Below are 18,006 nucleotides of genomic sequence, written 5' to 3' on the forward strand. Positions count from 1 at the left end.
TCATATTTCCAAGCACCTAGAACAGTTCCTGGAACATAATAGCTGCTCAAAAAAAACACTTAGTGAATGAGTGGATGGATGGATGAATGAATGGTTGAAGCCCCTTGGTCTTCCACTATAATTTCACACTTCCACCACAACATTTATGGATCTTCACCCATAAACTGTGAAGTCTGACCTTGGGCAAGTTCCTTAGCTTCTCTGGGTCTCTATTTTAATTACTGCTAATTGGGGTTAAATTCCTGTATTTACCTAATAGGGTCATTGTGTGGATTAAATGAGTTCTTACCTGAAGAATAGTGACTGGCACAAAAAGTCCTCAATAAATGTTAGCTGTTATTACTGTTTTTTTAATTATTAGGTTGGTGCAAACATAATTGCAGATTTTGCCATTTAAAAGTAATGGCAGAAACCATGATCCTTTTGCACCAACCTAATTTTAAAAAAATATTTAGAGGCAGGGGTTTCCACTATGTTACCCAGGCTGGACTTGAACTTCTGGCCACAAGTGATCCACCCACCTCAGCCTCCAGAGTAGTTGGGACTTCAGACCACCACCACTGCTCCTGACTCTATTACTGTTGTTCTTAAAGCTGTTGCCCAGGAACAGAATAGGGGCTTGAAGTGTGCTGAGGGAAGAAACGAATGACTGAATGAGCTCCTGCCTGCCTGAGAGACTAGCGATGGCTGGAAGGGGGCTGGAATAGCAGGTCAGGTGTGCTGAGCTGGGAGCCTGGGTGAAGCAAAGCTGGGAAGGTAGGTCAGGCGGGGACGGAGGCTCTGTAGCACTCCCCAAGGAGGAGTTTGGATTTGATCCTGCGGGCTATGAGAGAGGAACCGGTGCCCAGATCTGCATTTTGAGGAAAGTGTGTGGAGAACGTATTATTAGTAGGTGGGGAGATCAGTAGGAGGGTGTAGACGCCTCTGGAAGGGAATAATGGGCCCTTGGGTAGAGCAACTGTTGTGGAAACAGAGTGGGCACATTTTGGCGGCAGAACCATCAACAGGACTAGTCTGATATGCTTCATTAAAAAACAAACCCTGTATCCGCTCCTTCAGTGCAAGCTTAGGAAGCTGATCCACTTTTTATGCTCTACCAGGTAGCAAAAATAAGATTAATAATGAATGATATTGATTCATACCTACCATGAATTTCTAAATAAACTTTAATTTTTATTAATGGGCTCTTTGGGCTTATTAGTCAATAGAGAAGCCAACGGCTTTTCTCCTGGGAGAATGTTTAGACTAGAAAAAGAAAAGGAAATTCTTTCCCTGCTAGGTAATAACAGAAGGAGGAGGCAAGCATGGCCAAAACACAAAACGAAGGAAAGCTCTGGAACCTGCTGTCATAAAACAATCCTCATCAAACCTCAGCAGGTACTGGCACAACTGCTTTTAAAGGTTGAAACAGGAAATACATACATTCTGATTAAAGCCCATCTAAGTTCTGATAAGAGCTGATGATGGTTTGAAAACATTGGCATTTCGGGATCTTGGTAAAGTGACTTTCTAGCGGGGGAGGGGGGAACAAAAAAACAGGGTCAGGGTAGGGGCAAAGCTTTGATAAGGCTGCAAGGTGAGATGAATTCAGCAACTGGAGTTAAGATGCCAAAAGATGAAGGCTCCTTGTCTGCATATATTGGCCACCAATTGACAGCTCTGCCCCTTGAACGTAATTGCCTTCCCTCTTGGTCTGAGAAATTTCACAGTTTGTTGTCAGTCTTTGATACTCAGGTGGTGTTAAATATTTTAAAACCAATAGAAACCTCCAAATCCTAACATCTCTTTGCCCTAATGTCAACCCAGATCTGGCTTCTCTTTCTCCAGAGCTGTGATTGTTATTGTTACTTTAAAGTAGTTCTCATCCATTGGATGTCACATATCCTGAAAACCTGTGTTCTCAGAATTTTGAAATTTGCCTTTTTAAGGTCTCTAGGAAAGGTCTGCAGGTATTTAACATACGCAGCTGTTTTAAATGCATGATGAGGGCATGACCATGCTTAGGTATTGCCACCTCCAAGACAAGAATGGCTGTTTTCTTGTCAATTCTTTCTTAAGTGGCCAAAATTGGATCTAAAGGAGAAGTTTCCTTTGCTCTCTGAGATAGAATGGTCAGCAAGGTAAGGTTAGATGTGTTGACTGCTCTGCATCCAGCCCTGTGAGACTTGATTTGTGAGGTGGTGCTGCTGGTGAGGGAGGAAGCCCCTCAGGAAGAAGCCCAGGTAAGCCCAGGCAGCTGTGGATTGTGCAGGCTCAGGCACATGCTTTCCTACTGGGCACTTAGAAACAGTTCTGTGCCTTGAAACCTTGCTCTCTTTGGGGATATTTCTCCATGGCCATTGATAAGGTTTGGCTGCGTCCCTACCCAAATCTCATCTTGAATTATAGCTCCCATAATCCCCACGTGCCTTGGAAGGAACCCAGTGGGAAGTAATTGAATCATGGGGGGTGGGGTGGGTTTTTTCCTCTGCTCATCTAGTGATAGTGAATAAGTCTCACAAGATCCAGTGGTTTTATAAAGGGCAGTTCCCCTGCACACACTGTCTTGCCTGGCATCATGTAAGACGTGGCTTTGCTCCTCCTTTGCCTTCCACCATGATTGTGAGGCCTCCCCAGCCATGTGGAACTGTGAGTCCATTAAACAAACCCCTTTTTCTTTATAAATTACCCAGTCTCTGGTATTTCTTCATAGCAGTATGAAAGTGGACTAATATAGCTGTGTACTCCAGTGGCTCTCAGAATGCAGTTCCAAGAGCAGTAGCATCAGCATCACCTGGGAACAGATAGGAATTCAAATACCCAGGCCCCATCCAGACCTCCGGAATCAGAAACTCTCAAGTGAGCTCAGAAATCTGTGGGGTTTTTTGGTTGTTGTTGTTTGTTTGTTTTGAGATGGAGTCTCACTCTTGTTGCCCAGGCTAGAGTGCAAGGACACAATCTCGGCTCACTGCAACCTCTGCCTCATGGGTTCAAGCGATTCTCCTGCCTCAGCCTCCCGAGTAGCTGTGATTACAGGTACATGCCACCACGCCCAGCTAATTTTATATTTTTAGTAGGGACGGGGTTTCACCATATTGGTCAGGCTGGTCTCGAACTTCTGACCTCAGGTGATCCGCCAGCCTTGGCCTCCCAAAGTTCTGGGATTACAAGTGTGAGCCACCGTGCCCAGCCTGAAATCTGCATTTTAACAAGTCCTCTGGGGGATTCTCATGCACAGTCAGAACCATCGATTTCAACATGATTCTATTGGGATGGTTCATCAAATGGCTTTACTTGTAGTTTAGTCTTTATTCTTTGCTTCACAATTCTGTGCACCTGAAGTATCCTCATTGTAAGGCTGCTGTCACCCTGTCAGCAACAACTGTGACCGGAGGGGAGGGTGGAGTGGGGAGTACTATGAAAGCCTAGTGAGAAAAATCTGAAACCTGTGGGGGGCAGGGGGAAGGTGGGGGGAGCCAGCCTTCAATCTTCACACCTTTAAAAGGGGCAAGAACTCACAAGCGAAAAACAACAACATTTACTCTAAAGAGAAAAGCAATTGCTATTTGGAAACAGTAGCAGAGCAAATTGAGGTGATAACCATAAAACATTTTTACTTCTGACAAGAGAGTCCCTTTAGGGCAGGTAATGGTCTGTTAAATATCAAAGGAGCAGACCAAAGACCTGAGGACACTTAATATGGAGAAGGGATGAGCTGGGGAGAGGGAAGGGATGTGGGCTCTGTCTCAAGGAGCCACAGCCCTGTCATGTGGAAGAGGACCAGGAACAGGAGGGATGCAGTGAGCCATGAAAAAACGGTTGGGGGCTCCTTTTGATAAACAGAGCTACCCAACAATGGGATGGCATCTTAGGAGTAAAAAGGAGCTCCTGGCACTGGGAGTATGTAAGTCTGTATGGTTGTGTGACAGAGATGCCATAATAAAGGCAATTCTTATATCAGGCAAGAAACTGCACCAGGGTCAATATTTTGCAGACTTTAAGAACATGTTTTAAAGCAGAACTCTTTCTTCGAATGAGATAATACACCGTGGTACCACAATTTATAAAACAATCAAAGCGGGGCCTCTTTGGTGATCCCTGGAATAGGGATCTGGAGCCCTCCCATGTGGACACCCCTTTGGAATATCCTGGGTGAGTATCAAGTCCTTTCCGACAGGGGCTCCTCTGATTCCGTGGTTCTTTGAGAACTTTCCAAATTGGAAATTCTGCTCCCCTCCCAGGCTTTTCCTGAGCTGCCCACACACTTCCTTGGATGTCGTGTCACCAAGGTGGAGATGTTTACGGGGAAGGGGAAAGACGTGAGTGTGTGCGCTGCTGCAGCCACATACCTCGCATGCCCCTCTCCAGGGATGGCACACAGTGAGGGCTTTCCATGCTGGGGTCAAGGATCACAGTGGCAGCAGATGGCAGAGGCTGCAATTTGAGTTTAACCGAGCATTTCACCACCTTTGGTGCAGACAGGAGAAAAGGCAGGGAGCCCCAAAGCCTGGGCCAATGGGAAGAGCATGGGTAGAATTGGTTTTGCCATGCTGGGCGAAACCTGTCTTGAAGGTAGCCTAGGAGACTGTCAGGGTCTGCCCTGGTGGTGGGATCTCAGAGGTGAACCTGGGGGACTTCCCAGACTCTAAAGGACCCAAATGTGAGAAGGCCCATGGACTTGCCACAGAGGGGAGGGCCGCCAGCCAGGGCCTGCCTTTGTCTGCCCAATACTTGCTGGCTCTGAGTCTGTTTTTTCCAACAGAACCAGAACTTTGTCATAAAATTCTTGGACTACTTGAGTTTCTGGATTAGAAAGTCTCCTCCTCCCCCCACCCCCACAATGATGATAGCTCCAGTCTTTCTCATAAACACCTAACAAGAGTAAAATGTTTTCCTTTCATAAGGATAACAGAAAGAATAACACCAAGGAGATTTCGTTATAGTGCAGCTGCTTCTCTGGTTGGCAAGAGGCACGGCTGTGACCTGGAGCTGTTTTTGTTTATTTGAAAGGAAAGGCAAGACAAGTATTCATTCATTCTATAAACATTTACTGAGCCCATAGAGCCACTGGGCTTCTGTTGGTCATTAGGGATATATATGTATGTGTGTGTATATGTATATAATATACCTATATAATATATATATATGTGTGTGTGTGTGTGTGTGTGTATAAAATATATAAAACCAGGTTTTGCTCTGTTGCCCAGGCTGGAGTGCAGTGGTGCCATCTTAGCTCACTGCAGCCTTGAACTCCTGGGCTCAAGAGATCCTCCCACCTTAGCCTCCTAAGTAGCTGGAACTACAAGAGCAGCCACCACACCTGGCTAATTTTTAAATTTTTTGTAGAGATGGAGTTTTGCTATGTCACCCAGGCTGATCTCCAACTCCTGAGCTCAAGTAATTCTCCTGCTTGCGCCTTCCAAAGCACTGTGATTATAGGCATGAGTCACTGTGCCCAGTCACTGGGGACATAAGTCAGCCCCAGCTCTGAAGGTGCCATCAACAAGGAGGAGATGGACATAAGAAAATCACAGCCCAGGTTCTAAAGGCCTCATCTTCTTTAAAAAAAGAAAGAAAGAAAGAAAAGAAAAAACAAAGAAAGAAAATCGCAGCCTGGAAATCCATGAATTGACACTGATAAGTTCACACAGTCTACAGAGTTAGCCAGGTGAAGAAAAGAAGGATACCAAGCCTTCTAAGCAGAGTAGAGCATGTGTGGGCAACCAGGGTCAGGGAAGTGTGGGCTTCCTCCTGGGTGGAGAGGGCATGAGAGGTGCTTGGTAGAGAGGGCCAGAATGTTACAGGAAAGGAGTCCTGATCCAGACCCCAAGAGAGGGTTCTTGGATCTTGCACAAGAAGTAATTCAGGGTAAGTCCACAGTGCAAAGTAAAAGCAAGTTTATTAAGAAGGTAAAGTGGTGAAAGGAGAGCTACTCCATAGACAGAGCAGGACGTTCCCGAAAGTAAGAGGAGGAATGCGTCCACCCTAGGTACAATGCTTGTATATATGGAGAGATGTGCTCTGCTACAAGGGTTTGTGATAAAGAATTAATTTTCTTAATTATGATATTTTGCAAGAATCGATAGTATTATCTTTAAAGCAAAATTAGGAATGCCTTTGTTCTCCACATATCAGGATATCTGGACATTCCCAAGTCTGGGTCTGTTTAGTAAACATTATCATTTTTTTCCCTTAACTGTAAACATCCAGAGGTCAGGAATGCCTGACTTTCTGAGGATGCAGCCCAGCAATTCCTAGCCCCATTTCCCTAGCCCTCACTCAAAATGGAGTCGCTCTGGTTCAAATGCCTCTGACAAGAAGATAGACCAATATGAGGGGCCAGGCAGGGTCTGGTGGGTGCTGTCTGTTGAGCTGAGTTTGAACTTTGTCCTATGAGTGATCAGAAGCTGTTGATGGGTTTTAAGTAGGGGAGAGTCTTGACCACATTGGTAATGTAGAAAAACTCTGTGAAACAAGGATGTATAGAATTTGCATCTAAAATGAACTCGGATCAAAATACAAAAGGCAAGCCTGTCGCGGTGGCTCACATCTGTAATCCCAGTGCTTTGGGAGGCTGAGGTGGGTGGATCACTTGAGGCCAGGAATTGGAGATCAGCCTGGCCAACATGGTGAAACTCCATCTCTACTAAAAAAGTACAAAGATTAGCCGGGTGTGGTGGTGAGTGCCTGTAGTCTCAGCTACTCACAAGGCTGAGTGGGGAGAATCACTTGAACCCAGGAGACTGAGGTTGCAGTGAGCCCAGATCAAGCCACTGCACTCCAGCCTAGGCAACAGAGCAAGACTCTGTCTCAAAACAAAATGTAACAAAAAAAGGCAATTAGTTGCAGGACTATTTGTAATGAGAAACAGCCCAAATGTCTGTCAATAGGCTAGCTGAATAAACTATCGTACAGCTATGCCAAGAAGTACTAGGCAGCTGGAGAAAGGAGTGAAGACTGTTTCCATATAGAATATATTGTTAAGAAAAGGAATGTGTGTCTCATAGTTCTCTAAGGAAGGCAGGGATGCAAATATATAAACGTATAAATACATCTGCTTATATTTAAAAGCACACAAGCAATGGAAGGATAAAGCAATGAAAAGTGGCTACCTTTAGGAGGAGAGAGGGAGCAGAATGGAAGAGATAGGGATGGAAGCTGGGCTTATTTGAAGATAGCTTGTTTTGTACATGTGACTTTGGAACTGAGTATTTCATAAAAGTAAAAAAATTACGTAAAAATGAAAGCCCCCAAAAAGAAGCTAATAAATATAATGTGCATCTGGTTGGTGGAGTCAGCACACAGATGAACTGTTCTAAATACAGTAATTTGACTGTACAACCCCAAAAGGATATAGCTTGCAGACAAAAATAACTGCAAATGCACAAACAAAAATCTTAAATTGTTTTCAACAGTCACTTGGCTGATGGGAGACTTGGTATTGGTGTTCTGAGACTGTTGCGTGCAATGGGGAAAGAAGCAAATGAGAAATTATGCGAAATTTTAATTCTGGAATTCCTGGTGTTTTTGAGAAATGAGATTCTGGACATGAAATGAGATTCTGGACAGGGGAGAAAGGAGGTGCAGATGGAAGAAGGAAGAGGTTGTACAAACACCCTATAGACCTAAGTTTAATTGAAAGTATCAGTATGAACTTACGATGTACTTTATATTTATAGTGAGAAAAAATGTATTTCCTAGTTCTGACCTCAGAAAATACCTAGGAACAATAAACATTTCAGTAGCTATGAGCACCCCAATGCCTAGATTGTATTCTTGAAATATACCCAGTAAAAGAACTAGTGTTCCCTGAAAAAGTAATTGATTCCAGATCTGAGACAGGAAATAGACAACAGGGGACTGGAACATTGGTCATATCAGATGGCAAGAAAGTTCTCTAGGACACCTAGGGTGGGGTCCAAAGGACTCAGGAGTCAACTTGAAGGGGCCCCTTCTGGCCAAAGATGGGACCATTTTTGCATCAATAAAGGTAAAAATTGCAAAGGATTGAAGCACATCAAATATGTTTAACTCCATGAGTTCATAATGATACTAAAACATATCTAATTGGTCACCTTTGGAGTATTCAGTGGTTCATAAACTGATAAAGAGAAATAATTGAGTACTTGTGCTGCCTGTACTGTACAAACTACTACTGGGTAACCAAATAGTGGATAAGGAGACGTTTCTCTTTATAGAAGTAATTCAGCTCATAAATCAAGAAGAAATGGTAGAATTAGAATATCACCATGTGGCAACCCCTAATTAATGGATAGTGGCACTAATCAGCAATATCTGCTAATATCACAAATTGAGATAACCAGACCTCATAGGCCTCCTATGAAGTATTCTTGCCAAAAACTGGACCTAAATCTGGATTCAAATGGCAATTTACAGGAAATACAGGAGATAGAAGAAAATATTAAAGGACAAAATGGGTATGCATTCAATCATTCTATACTGTGGGAAGCTCTACAGGATAAATGATCTAGTTTCTTTCTCTTTTTTTGTTTTTTTTTTTTTGGAGACAGGGTCTTCTCCGTCACCCATGCTGGAGTGCAGTGGCATGATCACAGCTCACTACAGCCTTAACCTCCCAGACTCCAGTATTCTCCTCCCTCAGCCCCCCTGAGGAGATGGGACTACAGGTGCACACCACCATACCTGGTGAATTTTTGGTTGTTTTTGACAGAGACAGGGTTTTGCTATGTTGCCCAGGCTGGTCTCGAACTCCTGGGCTCAAGTGATCCACCCTCCTCGGCCTGTCAAAGTACTGGGATTACAGGTGTGAGCCACTGCACCAGGCCTAATTATCTAGTTTCTTAAACAAATAGGCTGTAAAGAAAAGCAAACAGAAATGTGAAGGAAACTCATAGTTAGAATCACAACCTGCAAAACTTATTTAGATCAAGATTCAAACAATCTAAACAAAATAAAATTTTTTTTTGGTGACATATAAAAAACACCATTAGAAATTTGAACAGTGGCTGGATATTTGATTATATTAAAATTATTGTTAATTGTTTTTAGGTGTGATGTTGTGGCTATGATTTTTTTCAAGAGTTTTAAAGGGAGAAGAAACGTAAGTACTTCTCAAAACTCTCTTCAAAATCATCCTACTTCACCAGTTTCCTCTCTGCTTAGAATAAGCTTGTTATTTCAAACTCAGGGCCAATGCAATGTGAAGATGAAAAATAATTTGGGGAGCAAAACATATTGTGGATATACATATGTAAAAATATAGCATGTATACTTACATTCCCAGTTAAGTATAGTATTCCTAAGTCAATTTATAGAATTTTCAAGCACATTTAAAAAATAGTACTGAATTATTGAAAATACCACCGAAATTCCTTCCAGCTATGTGACTATGCAAAAGTTCCAGATTAAAAAGTCCTTAACATAAGAGAGATGTTGTGTAATCATCTCTGCCTATGAAGTTAATGTCCAGATTTTAGACAAAAACCTTCACCTCATATCCTAAAAATAAGTATTTTAAGTCTTTTCCGTACAGGTGCCAGAGAGTCATGTGTTCATTTTAACACCAGAGGCAATAACACAATGCTAAAAATAAGTACGTGTCTATGCATGTATTTTTAACGTACAGGAATTGCATTATGTATAATAATCTCACCTGGTTTCCTACTTTTCTCATTAAACACTTTGATTTTAAGATAGATCCATTATATCCATAATGCCTGTACTTGCAGCACATCAACCCCACTTTCCTTATCTACTCCCAGGCGGGTGGACTCTCCGGCTGCCCCTCACTCCCTCATCATAGGCACAGGAACAGAATTTTTGAGTCATAAGACTGATACCGACGTTTCAGTCTGGAAAACTGCTAGCACGGCAGATGCCAAAACCCCTTTCCTGTGCCTGAAAGAGACCTTCTGGAGGTATGAAGAGCAATAATGTCTCCCATCCCCCCTGTAGCTCCAGAATTAACTCTCGAAACAACAGGATTTGGTGTAGAAAGGTTACAGCTGAGAGGCCGCCAGTCCCCACCCGTCTGCTCTGGGAGAAGTTATCTCGAGGTCCAGTTAAGCGGCCCAGCAACTCCGAAGGACTCACTGGAAAGTCCTGCACATCAAGCTTGCCCCTTCTCCGTAGCTCGGGGTAGGAAGCAGCCACCTCTTGTCTCAAGACTGAGGAGGCCTGGGGCAGGGTGGGGCAGGCAGAAGACTTTAGGAGGGACACCCTGGGATGAGGTGGTACCTCGATCTCTGCACCTGCCCCTGCACCTGGGGTGGGTCTGAGGGGAACAGCGTCACTAACAGTTGGACTGAAGTCACCACAGGAAGCTCAGCCTTCTTGGGCTAAATAAAATTCAGAAGTGTCCAGGCTGGCTGTGACACCAGGCTCTTCAAGCCCTGACATAGGGGGTCTAGGGGGCTCTTACTGACTTCTGCCCCCCACCTTCCTGGCCTCTAGGGGGCGCTGTTCCTCCAGCAGCCAAGAATCAGCCTGAACCAAGCGCAGCTGCCAGGTGACAGCTCAGAGTGGGGTGGGGGTGGCAAAGACCATTCAGATAAAGGCTTGGGGAAGAACAATGGCAATTGTTCCAGGCAGTACCCAAACCTGGAAAACTCTTTTGGGGCACAGCTTGGGTGTCTCCTGCCTTGATCCCAGTGCCATCTTTCTCCCCTGGCTCCAGGAGTTCTTCCTATTCGTCCAGATTTTCCAAATGCAGACCAAGAGGGATTGAGCTCTCCCCCACCCTGCCTGGCCCAGAAGTTCCATTTCCTACCTCCTTCTAGCAGGGGAGCAGGGTCCTTCTTTAGTGGCCCCCAGGATGGCCCTATCTCAGAAAGACACAACCATGACTTCTGTGTATAATAGACACCACCACACAGTAAGTAGTGGGAGGATGGGGTGCGGAAGGACTTTTATTTGTCCTTTAGGCCCTTAACCCATGGCATGACTCTGATGGTTAAGGACAGCCTGGGACAAGTCCAGTGAAACCAGGGTAGGACAGTGAGGCGGTGAGTAGAATCCCATGGGGGTGTGAGTGCCTCTGAGGCAACCTAGAGTGGAGGTGGAAGGGGTGGCAGACCCTTAGGAAATAAGCATGACCCTCTGGCTGGGTAAGGGCACCCACTATGAGGGTAACAGTCACTCATTCATCCCACAACCGTTTTTGATGTCTGTATGTGCCAGGTACCATGCTAGTTGCAGGATATAATTGTGAACAACTGATATGTGGGTCTTAGTGTTGAAGAGCTGACATTGGAGGATATCAGAGACAAACAACAAGTAAGCAAATAGAGCATTGTTAACTGCAGTAAGAATGAGGAGGACAGACACAGGCCCATATGGAGGGCTGGGTGGCTCCTGACATCGGGGCCATATGTAGCTCGGCTTGGGATTCAGGGTCCTAACTCCAACTCTGGCAGGCTGGAGGAAGAGTCCCACATCCAGATGTAGTGGCACTTATGGGTCTGAAAGATATAAGCCCGGGTCTAGGGGCTGAGTAGTCCTGTATGCCAGGGGCCATGCCAGGCACTTCACCGTGTTAATGTGCTTCATCCAGAGAGGAAGCCGACCACCAGAAAGGCTTGTGAGATTGACTGCTGGCTGCCTTCTTATTCTCCCCTTGGGTCAGGACTCACCCCTTGATGGGGTGAGGCTGAGGCTGGCCAGCAGGGAGGCCAAGCTGTTGGATCAGAGGAAGGTGATATCAGACACCAGCCCCTGTCGCCCACCAGCTCTTCCCTTCCCACTGTCCCCAGCTGGCCCTGGCCCAGCCTCTCCAGCATCCTCATCTCCCTCCCTGCCTCCAGCTCACCCTGCCCACGTATCCACTAAGGGCTACCGTTGTTTCTCTGATTAGTTACTGTTTTGCTGCCAAATTAATGCTTCTAAACCGTATTTTATAACAGTAGCCTTCATATGCAGAGGATCTTTGAAAATACTTGGCTTGGCATTTAAAGTGGTTCAAAAATGGGGTCTTACTGAATTTTTACAGCTTTATTTCTCCTTTCAGAGGTGCATCCTGCATGTATGTCAAACTGTGGGTGCTCATCCCTCTACCACACCTCTGCTCAGTTGTCTTTCTCTCCCTCAGTCCCCCACCCCTGGCCCTCCTGCATCCCTCTGGGTAATGAAACAGCCCCTCAGTCAGTCAGCCAGTCTTACATTCAGCAGGCTCTGCAGGCTCCCACTCTGTGCCCACCTATTCCTGGGCAGCACTCGGATCCCCCCTGCTCTGACACCTCATCCACTTGTTTTGTGATCTTATTAATCTTCATTTATTAACTCCTGCATGCGACCTTATCCTTCTGCTCCTCTGAACTGTAATCCTTCAAGGGCAGAGGCTGCATCTTGCCCATTCCATGGCCTCATGGTTACCTGCCTGTTGCAGGGGTCAATAAATATGCCACATGACCTGGACAAACATGGGCTCTGGAAGGAAAGCACTGAATACTGGCCTGGGGGCTGGAACTCAGTCTCAGTTCTGCCATTTAAATGTTGGGTGGTCTCTGGAACATTACTGTCTTTTTCTGGGCCCCAGGATCCCCAGCTATAACATGCAGCTGCCATCCGTGTCCTGTTTACCTTACTAGGCTAAGGTGGGAGACTGTGCAGGTGTGGGCTGTTATTATAAGGGTTTTCCCTGTGGGTGGGGTGTGTACTGGTGTAGGGGGAGATATTGTGTTTCTTGGTGCCTCTTGGCCATAAGACCTGAGCAAAACCAGCATGAAGCCCCTCCACAACCCTCAGATGCCAACCCAGGGGGTTAAGGCGGGGGGATGTGAGGCAATGGCCAGCAACCCCATGCACACCTGTTTATGTGAGTTGCAGATGAGGTGTTCTTATGCTCCCAGGACTTTCTGCCAGCGTTGAGGAGGAACAGGAGCTCTTCTCCAGCCAGGTGAACATGGCCTCGCTTGGCAAGCTTGCAGTCCTACATTCCGGTAGGTTCCAGGCTGCTTCCAGTAATTCAGGGAGGCTGGGGAGGGATGAGTTGGGACATTTTATTATTATGGACTATCTGAGTGGAAATGGATAGCTGAGCCCTCTGAGGACCCGCAGCCTCATTACCCAGAGGGGAAACCAAGGCTCACACAGGAGAAGGGGCTTGTCCAAGGTCACTTCTGCAGTCTTGTCTCTAAGACAAGAATATGGATTTCGGAGACAGGGAGATTTGAATTCTGCCAGTTACTAGCTATAAGAGCTTGAGCAAATGTCAACCCCTGAGGCTTAGTTTCTGCAAATGTTAATGAGGAATCACAATTCTGATATTTTATTGCTATGAGGATTAGAGGAAATGATAGATGAAGAGCCTGCTCCTGAGAAGGGCCTTCTTGTTTCTCAGGCAACAAAACTGCCAAAGGCTTTAGGAAAGAATCCTAGTGGGGCGTGGGTTGGGGGAACTCTGATTTCAAGGAAGTGAGTGGCTTGGGATCTGGCCCAGCCTTCCCGTCCTTCCCTTTCATCCATCTGCTCATTCATTCCACAGATGTGGATTGAGCATCCGCTCAGGGCCAGATTCTGTCCTGGATGCTACTTTATCAAAGAGAACTAAGACCCAACTTCTCCCCACCTTAAATGCTCACAGTCCAGTGGAGAGAGAGACAGACAAGGCAAAGAGACACTGTCAGAATGAAATTGCTGTTAGAGGTGTGTGCGTGACACAGGGGGAACCCTGAGGAAGTGGAGCTCCTGAAGAGTCATGCCTCCTTTTTTTTTTTCTTTTTTTTAACTGCAGAGCACTTTTTTATGGTTGAGACCTACCTTTCTGTATAATTTTATAACCTGCTATTTCTGATTAATTTTTTTTTAGAAACAAGGTCTCACTATGCTGCCCAGGCTGGAGTGTGCAGAGGCTATTCACAGGTGCAGTCCCACTGATCAGCATGGGAGTTCTGACCTGCTCCATTTTGGATCTGCGCTGATCCACCCCTCCTTGGGCAACCTGGTGGTCCCCCACTCCTGGGAAGTCACCTTATTAATGTCAAACTTAGTGCAGACACCCAATCAGCACAGCACACTACAGTCCAGAACTCCTGAACTCAAGTGATCCTCCTGCCTCAGCCTCCCGAGTAGCTGGGACTACAGGCACACACCACATCCAGCTATTATTATTTTTAATTAACATGTAGTAATTGTACATATTTATGGGATACAGTGTGCTATTTCAATACATGTATATGATCCATAATGATCAAATCAGGGTAATTAGCATACCTATCACCTCAAACATTTATCATTTCTTTTCTTTTTTTTTTTGTGATGGAGTCTCATTTTGTCGCCCAGGCTGGAGTGCAGTGGCACGATCTCAGCTCACTGTAACCTCTACCTCCAGGGCTCAAGTGATTCTCCTGCCTCAGCCTCCGAAGTGGCTGGAATTATAGGCACTCACCACCATGCCCTGCTAATTTGTATATGTTTAGTAGAGACAGGGTTTCACCATGTTGGCCAGGCTGGTCTTGAACTCTTGAACTCAGTGACTGCCCACCTCAGCCTCCCAAAGTGCTGGGATTACAGGCATGAGCCACCACGTCCAGCCCATTTATCATTTCTTTGTGCTGGGAACATTTAAAATCCACTCTTCTAGCAATTTTTAAACATACAGTAAATTGTTAATTATAGTCATCCTAGGGTATTATAGAATGTGAGAGCTTATTCCTCCTATCTAGTTGTGATTTTGTATCCTTTAACCTCTCACTATCCCCCACCCTTCCCAGGCTTTAGTAGCTGCTATTCTACTTTCTACTTCTATGAACTCAACTTTTTTAGCTCCCACATATGAGTGAGAACATGCGGTATTTTTCTTCCTGTCCTTGGTTTATTTCACTTAACATAATGTCCTCCATGCTCATCCATATTGCTGTGAATGTCAAGATTTCATTCTTTTTTCTGGCTGAATAGTATTCCACTGTGTATGTATAACAGATTTTCTTTATCCATTCATCCACTGATAGACACTTAGATTGATTTCATATCTTTGGTATTGTCAATAGTGCTGCAATAAACATGGGAGTGCAGATATCTCTTTAGTATACTGATTTCCTTTCCTTTGGGTGTATACCCTATAGTGGGACTGTGGGATCACATGTTAGTTCTATTTTCAGATTTTTGAGGAAACTTTATACTGGTTTTCATAATGGCTGTACTAATTTACATTTCCATGAATAGCATATAAGACTTCTCCTTTCTCCACATCCTCAACCTTTGTTATTTTTTGTCATTTTTATGACAGTCATTCTAACTGGGAGGGGATGATGTCTCATCACCGTTTTGACTTGCATTTTCCTGATGATTAGTGATGTCATACATTTTTTCATATACCTGTTGGCCATTTGTATGTCTTCGAGAGATGTCTATTCAGCTCATTTGCCCATTTTGAAATAAGATTATTTGTTTTTTTGCTGTTGAGTTATTTGATTGAGTTCCTTGTGTATTCTTGATGTTAGTCTTTTGTCAGATAGATAGTTTGCAAATATTTTCTCCCATTCTGCAGGCTGTCTCTTCACTCTGTTGCTTGTCTCCTTTGCTGTACAGAAGCTTTTTAGTTTGATCTAATTCCATTTGTCTATTTTTTGCTTTTGTTGCCTGTGCATTTGAGGTCTCCATTAAATCTTTGTCCAGACCAATCCACTGTCCTGAAGTGTTTCCTATATGTTTTCTTCTAGTAGTTTTAGTTTTTTCTTTTCTTTTCTTTCTTCCTTCCTTCCTTTCTTCCTTCCTTCCTTCCTTCCTTCCTTCCTTCCTTCCTTCCTTCCTTTCTTTTTGCATAGCTAGCTGAGGTTTTCTTTTGGAAAAAAAATCGAATTGCTTTGTAGCTGGAGGCATTGCCAAGTTGGGGTACCCCAGCCAGTAAAGTCCCCCCTCCACGGGTGGGCTTTGGCCTCCCCCACAAGCTCTGGGGCAGCCACAGGAGGGATAGGTTGGGCGGGGCTGCCATGGTCGTTCACTTGGGCAGGACGTCAGAGGACTTGGACACCAGCTTCCCATCGCAGGTCTCCATTTTCTTCACAACCATGGCGCTGGTGGAGCTGGTGTGGCTGAAGGAGCTGGAGCCCCTACCAGAGCCAAAACTGGAGCCCAGGCCATAAGCTGAGGCTGGGGCTTGTGACGCCCTTATAGCCCGAGCTCAGCTCATTGGCATAGCCACTGGTGGTCTTCGTATAGATACTCATGTTCTGCATCCCAGATGCCAGCCGGCTCTCCTCGCCCTCCAGCAGCTTCCTGTAAGTAGCGATCTCCATGTCCAGGGCCAGCTTGATGTTCATTAGCTCCTGGTACTCAGGCAGCTGCCGTGCTATGTCCTGCTTGGCCCACTACAGGACAGCCTCCAGCTCGGACAGCTTGGCATTGGCGTCCTTAACGGCCAGCTCCCTGTGCTGCTCGGCATCTGCGATGGCGGCCTCCAGGGAAGCCCTCTGGCCTTTGAGGCCCTCAATCTCAGCCTGGAGCCGGCTGATGTTCTGGTTCATCTCTGAGATCTCAGTCTTTGTGTGCTGCAGGTCATCCCCATGCTTCCCAGCCAGCATCTGCAGCTCCTCATGCTTGATCTGGTGCATGCTATCAACCTCAACCCTGCTGTGGTTGGTGATCTCCTCGTACTGTGCCTTGACCTCAGCTAGGATGCTGTCCATGTCCAGGGAGCGGCTGTTGTCCATGGACAGCACCACAGACCTGTCCGAGATCTCGGACTGCAGCTCCCGGATCTCCTCTTCATACAGCTACCTGAAGAAGTTGATCTTATCAGTCAGTGCTTCCAGGCCAGACTCCAGCTCTACCTTGTTTGTGTAAGCTTCAACCACATCCTTCTTGATGAGGACAAATTCATTCTCCATCTTTGTACGCTTATTGATCTCATTCTCGTACTTGTTCTTGAAGTCCTCCACCAGCCCCTGATTGTTGCCAAACCCTGCCAACAGCTTCAGTGTCTCCTGGCCCAGAGTATCCAGCTGCTGCCAAAGGTTGTTGATGTAGCTCTTGAACTTGTGGCCCACGTTGCTCCGAGCTGTATTGTGCTGCTGCAGGAGGCTCCCCTTGGTCCCCAGCATCTTGTTCTGCTGCTCCAGGAACTGTACCTTGTCGATGAAGGAGGCAAACTTTTTGTTGAAGCTCTTGATCTGCTCCTTCTCCTAGGTGCGCGTGGTCTGGATGTTGGGGTCTACCTCCAGGTTAAGGGGGCTCAGCAGGCTCTGGTTGACTGTGACAGCAGTAATGCCTCCCATACCACTGGCCCCGCCACAGCCTCCGCCCAGGCCACCCTGGAAGCTGCTGCTGCCTACTCAGGAGAAGCTTGAGGAGCTGATGCGGGCACTGGGCCCACTCGTGTAGAAGCAGCTGCTGAAGGCCTGGGGGTCAGAGATAGATACCTTATAGGGCTTCTAGGTCACCCTGATGGACATGGGGAGGCAGGCAGGCTGAACCAGGTGGGGATTCAAGAAGGAGCAGAGAAGCTGCTTCTAGGTCCCTTCTAGTAGTTTTTTAGTTTGGGGTCTTACATGTAAATTTTTCATCAATTTGGATTTAATTTTTTAATGATGACAGATAAGGATCTAGTTTCATTTTTCTGCATATAGATATCCAGTTTTCCCCACACCCATTTATTAAAGAGACTGTCCTTTCCCCCAAAGGACATTATTGGCACCTTTGTGGAAAATCAGTTGACTATAAATACGTGGATTTATTTCTGGGTTGTCTACTCTGTTCCATTGGTCTATGTGTCTGTTTTTATGCCAGTACCATGCTGTTTTGGTTATTATAGCTTTTTTTAGTACATTTTGAAGTCCATTTTTTTAGTACATTTAAAGCTGGAAGTGTGATGCCTCCAGCTTTATCCTTTTTGCTTAGGATTTATGTGGCTATTCAGTCTTTGTTAACCTGCTTTTTTTGTTGTTATAGATAGGCTCTCTGTAGCCTCCACCTCCCTACCACTGTCCCCCCACCCCCACCCCCGCCCCGGGCTTAAGTGATCCGCCCACCTCAACTTCCCAAGTAGCTGCGTCTACAGGCATGCCACCACACCGGGCTGATTTTTGTATTTTTTTGTAGAGACTGGGTGTT

At 45.6% G+C, this 18,006-nt stretch overlaps 1 pseudogene; it reads right to left on the reverse strand.

Annotated features, from left to right (window-relative positions):
- Window positions 1–15,895: 15,895 nt before the first annotated feature.
- Window positions 15,896–17,348, reverse strand: LOC105505128 (annotated as a pseudogene).
- Window positions 17,349–18,006: the final 658 nt, after the last annotated feature.

The sequence above is a fragment of the Colobus angolensis genome, unplaced genomic scaffold, assembly GCF_000951035.1.
Source record: "Colobus angolensis palliatus isolate OR3802 unplaced genomic scaffold, Cang.pa_1.0 Scaffold99, whole genome shotgun sequence".
Taxonomy (NCBI): domain Eukaryota; kingdom Metazoa; phylum Chordata; class Mammalia; order Primates; family Cercopithecidae; genus Colobus; species Colobus angolensis.